A 12,165-nucleotide genomic window follows, 5' to 3' on the forward strand; every position below is an offset into this window, starting at 1 on the left:
GGCGGCTCCTCCTCAGCGTCCCCCGGCCGCCGCCGCCGCCGCCTCCTGGGGGCCGCTGTGCGGCTCAGCAGCCGAGCGCCGGCGCTGGGCAGGCGGAGGCTGATGTGGCCGCGCCGCGATGCCCCCGCCTCGGCCGCCCTTTCCGCCGGCTCGGCTCGGCACCCGGAGGCACTGGCGGAGCTGTTTGCCCGCAGCCTTTCTGTCAGGGCCGGGGGGAGGGAGGCACCCGCTGCGCTGCGGTGATCCCCGGGGGAGCCGCCCCGGCCGGTCCCGGGGGCGATGGGGGCAGACGGACCTCCCCCACCCCCAGTGCCCTAAAGGGCTTCGCTTTGTAGTCAGAGTTTGGCCTCAAATTCTCGCTCGCGTGGGGAAGAGAGCCCGCAGGAAGGCGTTATGTGCCCCTCGGGTGCCTTTGAACGGAAATTTCAAAGTAACTGTACAGCAAGGAAAGCAATTTTTCCTCGGCCATGCTCCATCCGCAGTTGTCAGGGCGCTGTGCGTCACCCCTGACCTGTTTCAGCCGGGTCTTGGTGCACAGCAGCAGTAAAAAGCACCAAGGAGCTGCTCAAGGTCGGTAGCATTCCTGTTGGGCACACTACGACCATATCATAAAAACTAACTGCGACCCTACCTGACTTCCAGCCTGCAGGAGAGATGAGATGAGAGTCTAAAAGAAGGGGAATATGAAAATACAGTGGCAGATCACGCAAGGTACTGCACCATCCAAAAAGTGCAGCTTCTCATTGGTATTTGTGTAGTGGTTGGCCTGGAATCAGAAGATGTTTCCTTTCTGTAGAAGGAAATACACGGTGTAACCGTCAGGAATGCCAGGGAGAGCCCTAGGAGGCAGGTAGGCTGTAGGAAAACTGCATGGAACTCTACATCTGTATTTCCTTGCCCAAAGAATTACAAGCTTTTCTTCTGCTATTGGTATAGTTTCTCAGTGAGAGCTTTATTAAAAGAGAGAAATATGTTCACCGGTTTTGGTTGTTTTTTTACGTTGGAAAAAAATTTCAACCTTGGACCTGTGAAATAGTTTCCATGGAGAGTGAGGATGAGGAAATAAGAGGAAGCTGGCTGTTCAGTTGCCACCACTTTCTGAGTGATTGAACTGATTAACTTCAGAAGTTTTCTAACTCATTCACTTCTTTTTTTAACTTTTTCAGAATTCAAATAAATACAACATTTCCAACTTCCTATTCTCTGTAACAGCAGTACCTAAAGTGAAATCTTTGTGTGTGGCCCACAAAAGACCTTTTAGGACACCACCTTTAAGCAGAAGTATTGTATTTAGCATGAGCTTTGCCATGTGGTCCCTCAACAGACTGGCATTTCATCCACCTTAGAAGCAAAACTCCGTGAAGCTGGCATCATTTCTGTACTAAGAGACCCTCTTTTTCCACCTTCCCACCAACAATCTTTCCAACATGGTATGTTTTGATCCAATCCTCTAGTGAACATCTTACAAAAAGGGAAGAGGTATGAAACGCAGAGACCCAGCACTGTGTCCCTTAGGGATCCCAAACTGATAGGTGTGTGAAGCACCCTCTGTCCTTTCTCCAGATGCTGCTTTGCTATGTGAAATATAATAAACTTGTGGCTTTAGCATAAGCTCAAGCCTGTGTCATTTTTTACCTGTGGTCAGCACAGCTGCCAGAAAAGTTTAATGTGCAGCCACTACCCAGTGTGCTTTAGCAGAGCTCTGCTTGCCATCTGGGGAATGAAGAACACAGTCATGATTTGTTCAGCCTCTCTGTATGCTTAAAGCCTCCAGTTTACTGTTTTCCACTGTGAGGTACTCCTGAAAATAAGTCTTACTTGGTAAGTTTGAGGGATGAAGGAAATATTAGTTTCCTTCAGTGTGAGAGAATAGTCTGGAAAAAAACAATTTATTATGGGAGCTTTCCAATATTATTTGCAATTAATTGCTGGTAATTCTTGTCTTAATGAAGATATTCTTAGGAATCACTTTGGATTGCAAGTAAACATATCTCTTTTTAGCCTTAAGAGTTATTATTTCTTAACACAGAGGGCCAAATAGCCACAAATTGCTAATGAAATCACTTAACATTTCCAAAACTTCCAAAATTAGTTACTTTTCTGCTACCAAGCCATGTCCTAGTTAATTAGGACAGGATGTTAGCTTAGCATTAGACATAAAAGAAATCTCAGTGGCTTCAGTGGGGTTGTTTACATATCTAAGCCTTTGGTAGTTTTGAAGTGTAGTGCTCTGTGTGGAGCTTATCAGCTTTCAAACACAGTTGACTCATTACTCACTTTGTACTAAAGCCCCCATGTATGCTACAACAAATATTTCCAACTCAGAAAAAAACAATCAGTAACAGAAGAAAATCCCTTGCCTGGCACATAAGTGACTTTTCTCTCCAGATTTCTACTAGGTGTGTATTTTTGCAGTTAGCTGGTCTGCAGTGGTTCCCAGGAACTCAGAGTTCACGGAGAAGTGATCTGTTGCAGAGCCTCATCAAACGAAAAGCTCCTGCCAACAGTGCTATGCAGATTTTTTAATTAAAGATGGACTCTGAGAAGGGACATGGAGAACATTTGCTAAATACTGTTCTCTGCTCAGCAAGGCCTGCCTGTAGCTTCAAGCTCACAGGAAGTCAGTGACCTTGTATGATCTGACTTATGCAAACTTGGTGGGGAATGATAAAGAAAAAGTATTCTTCAGATAACCTTCAAATTGAAAACGATCTGGAGAAAGAACTATGTTTTGTGTTTTTAAGCCGCTGTCCCCAGGAGCTCCTTGAGGTGGTGCACCTTGGATTTTTCCCTGCTAGCAGGCTGTGCCCTGAGCAGTACCTGGGTGACGCACTCAGTGGTGACTGAGGTGGCCCTGAGGCGTTTACCACAGCTGTGAAGACATTTTGAGCAACAATTATCACTAGTGCCAACAACTTTGCAAATGGAGCAGGCTGTCAAATACAAGTTTTTCTGAAGTCTTTGCAGGATGCATACAGAGAGTACATTGTCCCAGGTCTTTCCTTTCAAAGGTGTTTTATAAAGTAAGAAGTGATTGAATTTTTTCTTGGTTGAAAGCCTAACAATGTGGCCTGCACGATAACATCTGTTCCACACTAAATGCTTTTAGCTCAAGATTTCTAACTACGTTAATCAGGAAACCTAACACAAAAACATTTCAACTATTTCTTATTCCTTTTTATTATCATGATTACCTTAGTCATCTGATACACACTATCTCTTAAGAAGGGGTAGAGATTTTTCACATTTTCAAAGCCTTAAAATTAACTGTACAAGCAATTACTTGCTTTATGAATCAAGAATAGTACTGTATTCTTCATCTTCAGAAGTCGTATCTGCACACCTTCATCCACTTCTTCACAAGAGGTTCTTTGGGCGTCATGTTTCCTCTCAGCTGAGCAGCAGTTTCTCTTTCAGAGGTGTGTTGACACCATTTCTTCAATGTTTCTGAGAAGTTTGCTAGATAGCAATATAAAATACTGCTTCCTCCTATCTTCTGTCTCCTTCCCCAGATTTGGACAGAAAATGATAGGAGCTGCCACATGCATGAAACCTCGTGTTATCTGTGCAGAGCAGGAAAGGAGCAGCTGCTGAATCACATTTGTGCATTGCTCTGTTCAGCAATGTCCAGTGGCATCACTTGCAAATGTATATCTGAAAAATACATTTAACAAAATGCATTCTGAGGGGAAAACAAGAATATTTTCCTTTCTTTTGTGTTGGGAGTTTTTGGACAGAAAGGACATGAAATCTTGAATCATATGGCATTGCAGGAAAGCATGATCTTACCTCTCATTTACCCAGAACTTAACGCGGCAGTTTAAAATGATGCTTAAGAGATTGCAGACACACTTTCTGATCTTACTCTGCACCTGGCGCTGGAAGATCACTATCAAAACAGTAAGGCAGACAGTCCTGAAATACTGTTGGATTTCCTAGCTCATAAAGGCTTCTTTAGAAAATTGCACCCAAAATTGCACCCAAATTACTGTGAGTTTTCCATCTCCGAATTTCTTTCTGAATAAGCAGTTCTGAGAAAAACTGTGCTTCAGGCATTTGCTTTTAACTTAAGGATTTTATCTCCTTAGAGCTGGTAATCAAGTGCCATTATTATCTGAACTGTGGCATATAATGTGAGCCCTTTTCAAGTTAAGTTCTGATTTTATGTATTTACATTTCTAATAAACACACAGCCAAGACTGGTTTTGTGCCCTGTATGAATCTGATGTTTTCTTTACACTGTGGGAAAAGTGCAATGCCATGCTATGCTAAATTCTGTACTCTCAGGGTGTTGGGGTGTTTTAAACACATCTTTGTGAAGCCGAGAGTTTGGTGGACTACCTAGACTCAATCTTCTGTTTAAAAATCCATAAAAACAGCTGCTGGCCATTGAAGATGTGAAAAAGCTACCCCCCAAAAAAAAAAAAAAAAAAAAAAAAAAAAAAAAAAAAAAGGAAGGAAGGAAGAAGAAGAAGAGAAAAGAGAGAAAGAAAGTGTGGGTGTTCCAGAGACAACATGTTGTTACAATGTGCTTTTGGACTTGGTCAATTTTTTGAAAGCGCCTTTTTTTCTCTTTTTCTTTGGTGAAGCTGATTGCAAAGGTCGTGTTTTGATCACACTCAAGGGAGAGGGAGAAGTCTGGATTAAACACCTTGTGCAGATCCTTACGGATGAGCACCATGGCTGCAACAGCTAGGAGCTTGCTTGGTCATGATGATCTATTCTTTCTTTAGATAGTAGCGGGTGAACCAGGTTTCTTCTCTCTTTTTTCCTTAACTGTAACCAATGTTTTGAGCAATTCTGGTATTATTTTTTCTGACTTTTCAGCAGAATAATCAATGATAGATGTATGTAATTTTTAGCAGTGTAAGCTTTGAAAGAAATTATACAAAAAATGATACTTTCTTGTGCAAGGGATAAAACATTTCTCAAAACACCTAACATTACTATAATTCTTACTTTTTTTCATTCCCTTCTGGGCTGTATACTGTTTGGTAGTATGCATGCTTACATCTGTGATAGGATACTTGTACACACATATGTCATGCACTTTAGATGGTTTCCATTTAGATTTTTTGTTCATACTTTATGTTCATTTGTGCGTCAGTGCTAGGGCTGTTGGGATCAATAGGGTTTGAACTCAGCTTTCCTGAAAAATAGAATACAGTTCAGTAAAAAGTATATTTTAAAAAGGATAAATGTTTCCATTTTTCTTCTTACTAGCTTTAAAAAGAGTGACATACCATTAACACTATTGATTCTTACCACTAGTGACCCTTTCCATCTGGAGTGCTGACTGCCTGTGGCTTATTTCCATTTTTCCTGTTATGGTGAAAGGGCTGTGCCAGCTGCTGTGCCCTCACATCTCAGGGGACTGCGGTCTCAACAAGCAAAGCAACAGGAGTGGGATCCACTATGTGTTCACCTAAACATACAAGTACATAAATGATGAGGTCCTGTCAACTTTAATAAGCTTTTGCTTCTTAAGATTGCACTCAAGTTGTCTTCCAACGCACAAGACAGTTGATTGTGCTAAAGATGTAATTGATTATTCTCTGCTGATGTGTTTAGATGAAGGTCCAGCTATTTGTCCTCACTGAGTAGCTCACTCAGAAGAAAGCTACAGAAGGCTGCAGGACAAACATGGTCTGAGCTCTCCTGCACTGGTCTCTGAGTTTCTGTGGAGGGGAGCAGTAGCACACTGTGAGTCTGCCTGTGTAGCACCAGGCTGCAGCTTTTTGAGACAGCTTAATGAAAGTAAGATCAAATCTATGGGCATATATCTATGGCCATTTATATTTAAATTGAAAGGACAGTCAGTATCAAACCTTTGTAAGGCATGCATTGCTCTGCATTGTGATGGTAAGCATGCAAAGCTGCAGACCCGGTGGATAAATGCTCTGTCATGAGTATATACTTTTAAATGTAAACAAAGTAATTTATGTGCTCTCTTTATTATAAAACAAGAATTATCATTTTACCTGACCAGCATGGATTTCAAATGTGTTGTATCCCTGGTTTACTGATTGCTCTCCAGTGTGGACAGCATTCACTCACGCTTTTCCCCCCATGACACAGAAGATGTTTTGGAGCAATACAATTCTGACTTTTCAAATAGTTTGTGATTTTCCATTTCTAAAAATTTATTACTTCATTACATTTTTTTCTGTTTTCATCATGGAGATTTTGGGGATTTCAAGGTCTCTAGCTTACTGTGTTTCCATATACAAGGAATTCAGTCCTGTAGCATTCATTTTATGAGATCACCAAAAGACTAAAACAGGCCTTAGTGTCCTTTACCCCTCAAATCTTATTTTGAGCCACTGATCCCTTTAGAAATAATTGACAGTGAAATTATTTCACAACAGAAGCTGCCAATCAGCAGCTCCCCTGCATTCATAAACCCATCTTTAATGAACGCGGGTAAAGGTGATGAGAAATGCTTCAAAGCAGAAGCAAAGCAATTAATTTCCACTAGCTGTTGTTCATCTGCATTTTCTGTAGTAGGGTTAGGGTGTCCTGCAGCTAGAGAAAGAGTTATGAAGCCTCTTTCTAGTGCATATATATTTCTCACTTGAGTCAACCCATGTTAGATCTCCAGAGCATAATCTATCTTCTAGCCCAGACAAGTCCAAGAGGGGATAAAATAAAGGGAGAAAGTAGAAGCTTTCCTGAAATTCATTATACTTTCGTGAATTTCATAAACTAGATGTAGTCCTTTTATAAGTTTCTCCTGTCTTGAGGGAGGATCTTGGAATCTTAAGGTCCTTTTGACCCTACATTTTGTGATTTGTTTCTGCTCATTGTAACCAATAGAGATCATGCTATCCTAGTACAGAGATAACAATGTACAAGAGAAGAAAAATGAAAGCCTATGGCTAGATGATGGGCTACAAAAGAGGCTTTGTAGGCTGCATACCTTGCATTGCTGCTGAGCAAATTATGTGACTGTGGGCAGGTCAGAAAATTTCAAGTATCTATGGGGTTTTTTGTAATCACTGCCTCATATTAGGTTTTGAAGAAAAGCATTTTTCTTTGGCTGCAGGGTACAAGACCATTCATTAGTAGGAGTATTAAATAGCTGGCAGTTCCAAGATACTTTATAGAATTAAGTATTCAAACCTTTTTTAAAAATCCAGTATTACTAAAAAAACCAATAAGTCTACTCAAGCATTTAATTTATTACCAGTGTTAAAATAAAAATTATACATTAGGGATTTAAGTGCTTCACTTCTTTCTGCATGTGAGATGTTCATACTAGCTGACACTTCTTTTCTTCAAATACTCAGAAACAGCCCTAGGGATAGCTCTAGCTACCCAGGAAAGGCAGTTGTCAAAAACCCTACAAATATTTCCTGGAAATCTGACTCTTACACTGAGGTTAAAGAGAGAAGACAGAGGGGAGCAAATTCTGCTTCTCCCTTTTCCAGAGTACAGATTTTCTTATTTTTTTGACAGAGGATAAAGCTTGGAGCTTGCTTCGATGAGGAGCTCTAAACATATTCTGTAAATTGAGAGTTCCCCTTTAAGTTTACAGAATATTCTTGTTCGAACGGTTTAAACTGAAGGGGAACATAGCAAATGCAGCACCAGTCAGTCATGTGTCCTGTTTGTGGTTAGTCACACAAAGCCAATTTTTTCAGATGCTAAACTATACCCCTTTTTTTTTTTTAAAGAAAAAAGACTGAACACAGCTGCTCTTGACATAAAAAACAGTCACTGAACAAATAAAAAAAGCACTATGCTATGAAAGTAACAGCTGACATTTAGAAATTACTTCAGTGAGCTTACCAGAGAGATGCTGAGGACAAGACCTGCAAGATGATGAAGTACATTTTCTCATTTTCTTGAACTCAACCTGTGCATTTTTTCAGCATATCACATCATTCAGTGTGTCTCTGGCGATGGGTTTACCCAAAAGGTGTTCTTTATCAGGAGGTTGCTGGTGTTTCCTGTCATTGCTACATCAGTCCAAGGTGTTTAGAAGAATAAAAAACTGCTGCTACAGACAATGTCACAAAATTAAATTAAAGTTAAATTGAAAAGATACTCCTTAAAGTTATAACAAATGAAAGAGAAAATGTGATTGTAATACGACTTTTAAAAAAACCGAAACAAACATAAAACCCCTTAAGCACTGCCGTGAGTCATGAAACCTACTAATATTTTTAGTTTTCTTTTGTGAATCTTCTATTTCTAAGCTTTGTTTTCCACCACAAACATACAGGATCTACCCTGCATCTGTGTGAGGTAGGACTGGTGGCAGCCTCTGGCCATCCAGTCTACAACCATGCCCTTCTATATGAAGGACTGTAGCCACAATGAACATTTTTCCCACAGTTCTAAATAGTTGACCTGTCTGTCATGTTTCCTAACTGTCTCCTTCTTTGGCTTGCAAGGCAAATTCAAAGCTTTAATTCCACATCAGATCCAGAGATTTCCCTGGAATTTTTAATGGCAATGAAATTGAAGAGTTTCCTAGCACCTTTTCAGGGTCTCTGCAGAGAAGCGCAGACCACCATCAAATGAAGCAATTGCAGTGAGATAAAAATCTGGGCTTTACCTCATCCTCGTCCCTACAGGTGGTTCCTAACCTGCCAAGCAGTTTTTCCCAGCTCACAGAAACTCACTTTTGACTGCATCCTCCAGGCCACTTCTCCCATTGCTAACCTCTTCACTGTTTTCCCTAGCAATCCCCAACCAAACCCCGCTGAGCTTCTGCTTTGACCCCAGCTGGCAACAACCATTTGTTGGTTGGGTTTTTTTTCCTCAGGCTACAGCTGCTCAGCAGCTTCCTTGCACAAAAGCAGTTGTAACTGCAGACTTCTCCTCAAGGACAGGTGACTTAAAGACTTAAATTCTCTAGCCTCTCAGTCACATGATTTGGGGAAGGATAGAGACAGGCAAGACGGAACTTTCACAAAAACACAGTTCACCTGGAGCTAAGAGATGTTCCTTGACAGAGGCAAACATATCCATGGGTATCCTATGCCTAGTGAGATATGCTCTTCCTAAACAAAAAGGACTGTTCCTTTAAATCAACCATCAGAATATCCAGATCTGATCCAGCAGGCATATCTCCCATCCATGTAGATGCTATTATTCCATTCATATGGCCTGACTGCCTGGAAACATCTCTGCTGCCAAATCTACAGTGGTTTTCCCTGCAGCAATTGCTGCTGGCTTACTGTCCTCAGCCAAATGCCTCTGGCTGTGCGACAGCCTTGGATTTTGTATTCTGGATGGATTTTCTCTCATTTGTTTTTATGTAAGATGTTAAGTCTCCCTTAAGAGTGTTTTTTTCTGAAGGGAAGTCTTCACTCTTATGTTTAATTACAGAGCATGTGAGAAGAGACACTTCAGGCTGTTTTCTACTGAGTTCCTCTGACACCATCCCTCCTTCAGGCATCCCCATCAACAGGCAGTTTTTGCTTTGTGTCTTTCCAGTATAACTGAGCCTGATAGCTGTTATTCCAACCAGTTGGCGTCTGGGACATGAATGCCAACAGACAGCTCAGGGTAACCTAATAGCATTTTTTATTTTTCCTACCTGCTTAGCAAAGTCCAGATTTCACAATGTCAAAATAATTGGAATGTTACCCACCTGAGGATAAGTTAAACCAGCACATTTTGCTATGAGCTTTCAGTAAGCTGGTCAAATGAGGAAAGGGGGTGCAGTCTTGTTTTAAAGCATTGGTAGATGACTGGCTGTGCAATGAAAGTCTCTGTTGGCTCAGTGACAACCTGAATCAGCAGAGAGCTGGGGCCTGGCAGGGATGATGCTGCTGCTGCTGCCACTGCACTTTGCTCTCTCTAAGGCTGATTCTCTGCCACCAGTGGCAGAAGTGCGTGGGGAAGTGCCCTGGCTGTTCTAGGGGATGAAGGTCATTTCAAATAAAAGCTGAATGTGTAACATCTTTTCTGTGTCAGCTTTGTGCTCTTGTATCACTATTTGGCCATTCTTTCTCTCAAGTAGAAAATTGTCTCCTCTGATAAAGGATGTCACAGTGTATACCTGTTTAAATTGAATGAGTGTCTTATTTGTCAAGCAAGATGAGAGCCACTTGTTTTACTGTGTAATCCTCAGGGCAGAACAGCTCGTGGGGTTCCCCATAACTTCAGCATAAGTACTCACTACAATGAGTACTCCTTTCTGATACCACACTTTCTGATACCACTGATTCTCCTTTCTGATACCACATAGTCACAAAATCTCTGGAAATGGCACACTGCTGTTGCTCTGAATATCAGCCCATGGAAAAGATAGTTGTGCTAATGACAACACAACAGAATCAAGCATTTACAGTACTCCTTGGATCACCAGAAATCCCACAGGTTTGCCAGTCTCCCGTGACTGTTTGGATTGGTAGGCTAAATGCAATCACTGACAATGGTAAACCAGGAGGTTTTTCTCTGGCTCCGTTTTGGCCGGAGAACATCCCCAGGCACACTGGATTTCCTAGGGCATACACTTACTTTACTGGTTTATACCAGTGCACACAACCTGACAGCAGAGATCCTGACTATGAAAGCCCAGCAATAAGCTTGAGTTTAGACAAGGAGTAAGATAAAGTTCTTCAGTAGTCTCAGTGTTTTTCAAGAGTATGGGTGAAACTGCTCGCATCTTAGATGTGTCCTTGTTCAACCTACTGCATTCTGACTACCAGAAATTCTGCTAGATAATACTAATTAATAAGGACCTTAGCTGAAGAGGTGGAATCAGATTTTATGTAGAGCAATAAAGGAATAAGTGAAATTTGTCTCGTATGTCATCTGAGTAGTATGAAACACAAAACTTAACTGGGTGCTTATTCTATAGGTCTGATAGGGTAACTATCTTGAAAGTTATGGTGTGTAAAGACATGCAGAGGCCTTTTGGACTGGGTGGAGATTCTGGATTCAACAACTTAGACTTCAGATTTATGAACCGATGGATACAACAGACAGGAACAAAGTATGGAAACAAACAACAGGATTTAGGGCTTCTCAACACTGAGACTGACACAAGACTTTAATTGGCAAAGTGAATATGTGTCCTACAAAATGTCCTAGGCTAGAAAGCTGAAAAGAAATACATACTAACAGCTATGCTTCCATAATAATTCAGAATTGCTGTTTCAAGTACTGTATATCTATTTTCAAACACACATAGTTCAGTAGATAAGAGTGTACTTGCCAAAGCCTATGCAAAAAGCTAGAAAATTATTTTGTAAAGCTATCCTCCTTTGAAATAAATTTAAAAGGAATAAATTTATAATAAATTAAAAAGGAATAAGTTTGTATTAAATTACAAAGGAATGCTAATTGTCACATTTTTATTACAAAGCTTGGCTTGGATAAACTAACACATGAAATAACTTAAAATAGCTTTTCAGCCATTTCTTTGGTGATCTGAGCTTTGAGACCTGCATAATTGAGTAGGAAAAATCTGAAAAGCTGGCACATAATTTGTTTTAACTAAGACGAGTTCCATAAATTTGCCAAGCCAGTTTTCAGAAGATGCTAAGATTTTGGGGGTTGGGTTTTCTTCTCTTTGTTTTGGGGCGTTTTTTGGAGAAGTTTAAAAATATCAACAGTAAATTCTGGTAAATGAATAATGGTATCTGACACTTTTTGTAAGAAAATGTCTCTGCTTATAAGATTTTGGAGACTTCTCAGCTTCAAATCCCTTATAAACCAAGAATTTCCTCATAACATTATTTCAAAATACATTCTTAGCTGAAGTTTTTGAATCTGTGAGTACTGTTGCTGGATTTACATTTTCAAAAGCTATTCCACTGATAGAAATGGATAGGAAAGTTTATTATGCAGCTACTTATATATAGGGGAAAATAACACACTAGAGCAAGAAAGGAAATCTTAATATTTGGGCTACTGAAATAAACAGGGTAATAACAATATTTAGCATAAATGTGGAGAAAGTCATAGCTCAGAAACAAGCAGGTAGTATTTATTATGGGTAACAGAGAAGCCACAGCCCAATGGGAAAGGAAGAAAGTGTTGATTCTATACTATAAACCTTCGCTTTTCATCTTTATTAAACAACATGCATAGCATTTCCTTTCACATGGGTCCGAAAGCAGGACAGGGTGGGGGGTGAGGCTTGAGAAGATAGGAAGAAAGGCTGTGTAATGCCAATTTTAAAGAGAGGAAAATGAAGGAAGC

The 12,165-nt window shown here is 40.6% G+C and overlaps 1 long non-coding RNA gene across 1 annotated transcript; it reads right to left on the reverse strand.

Moving 5' to 3' along the window:
* Window positions 1–4,438: 4,438 nt before the first annotated feature.
* Window positions 4,439–11,226, reverse strand: LOC109145097. Its single transcript, XR_002046296.2, has 3 exons — window positions 6,920–11,226; window positions 5,266–5,425; window positions 4,439–5,149 (listed from the first exon to the last, which is right to left on the reverse strand). It is a non-coding gene; the product is annotated as an uncharacterized LOC109145097 (long non-coding RNA).
* Between the last annotated feature and the right edge of the window lie 939 nt (window positions 11,227–12,165).

This window comes from Corvus cornix, chromosome 3 (genome assembly GCF_000738735.6).
Source record: "Corvus cornix cornix isolate S_Up_H32 chromosome 3, ASM73873v5, whole genome shotgun sequence".
NCBI lineage: Eukaryota > Metazoa > Chordata > Aves > Passeriformes > Corvidae > Corvus > Corvus cornix.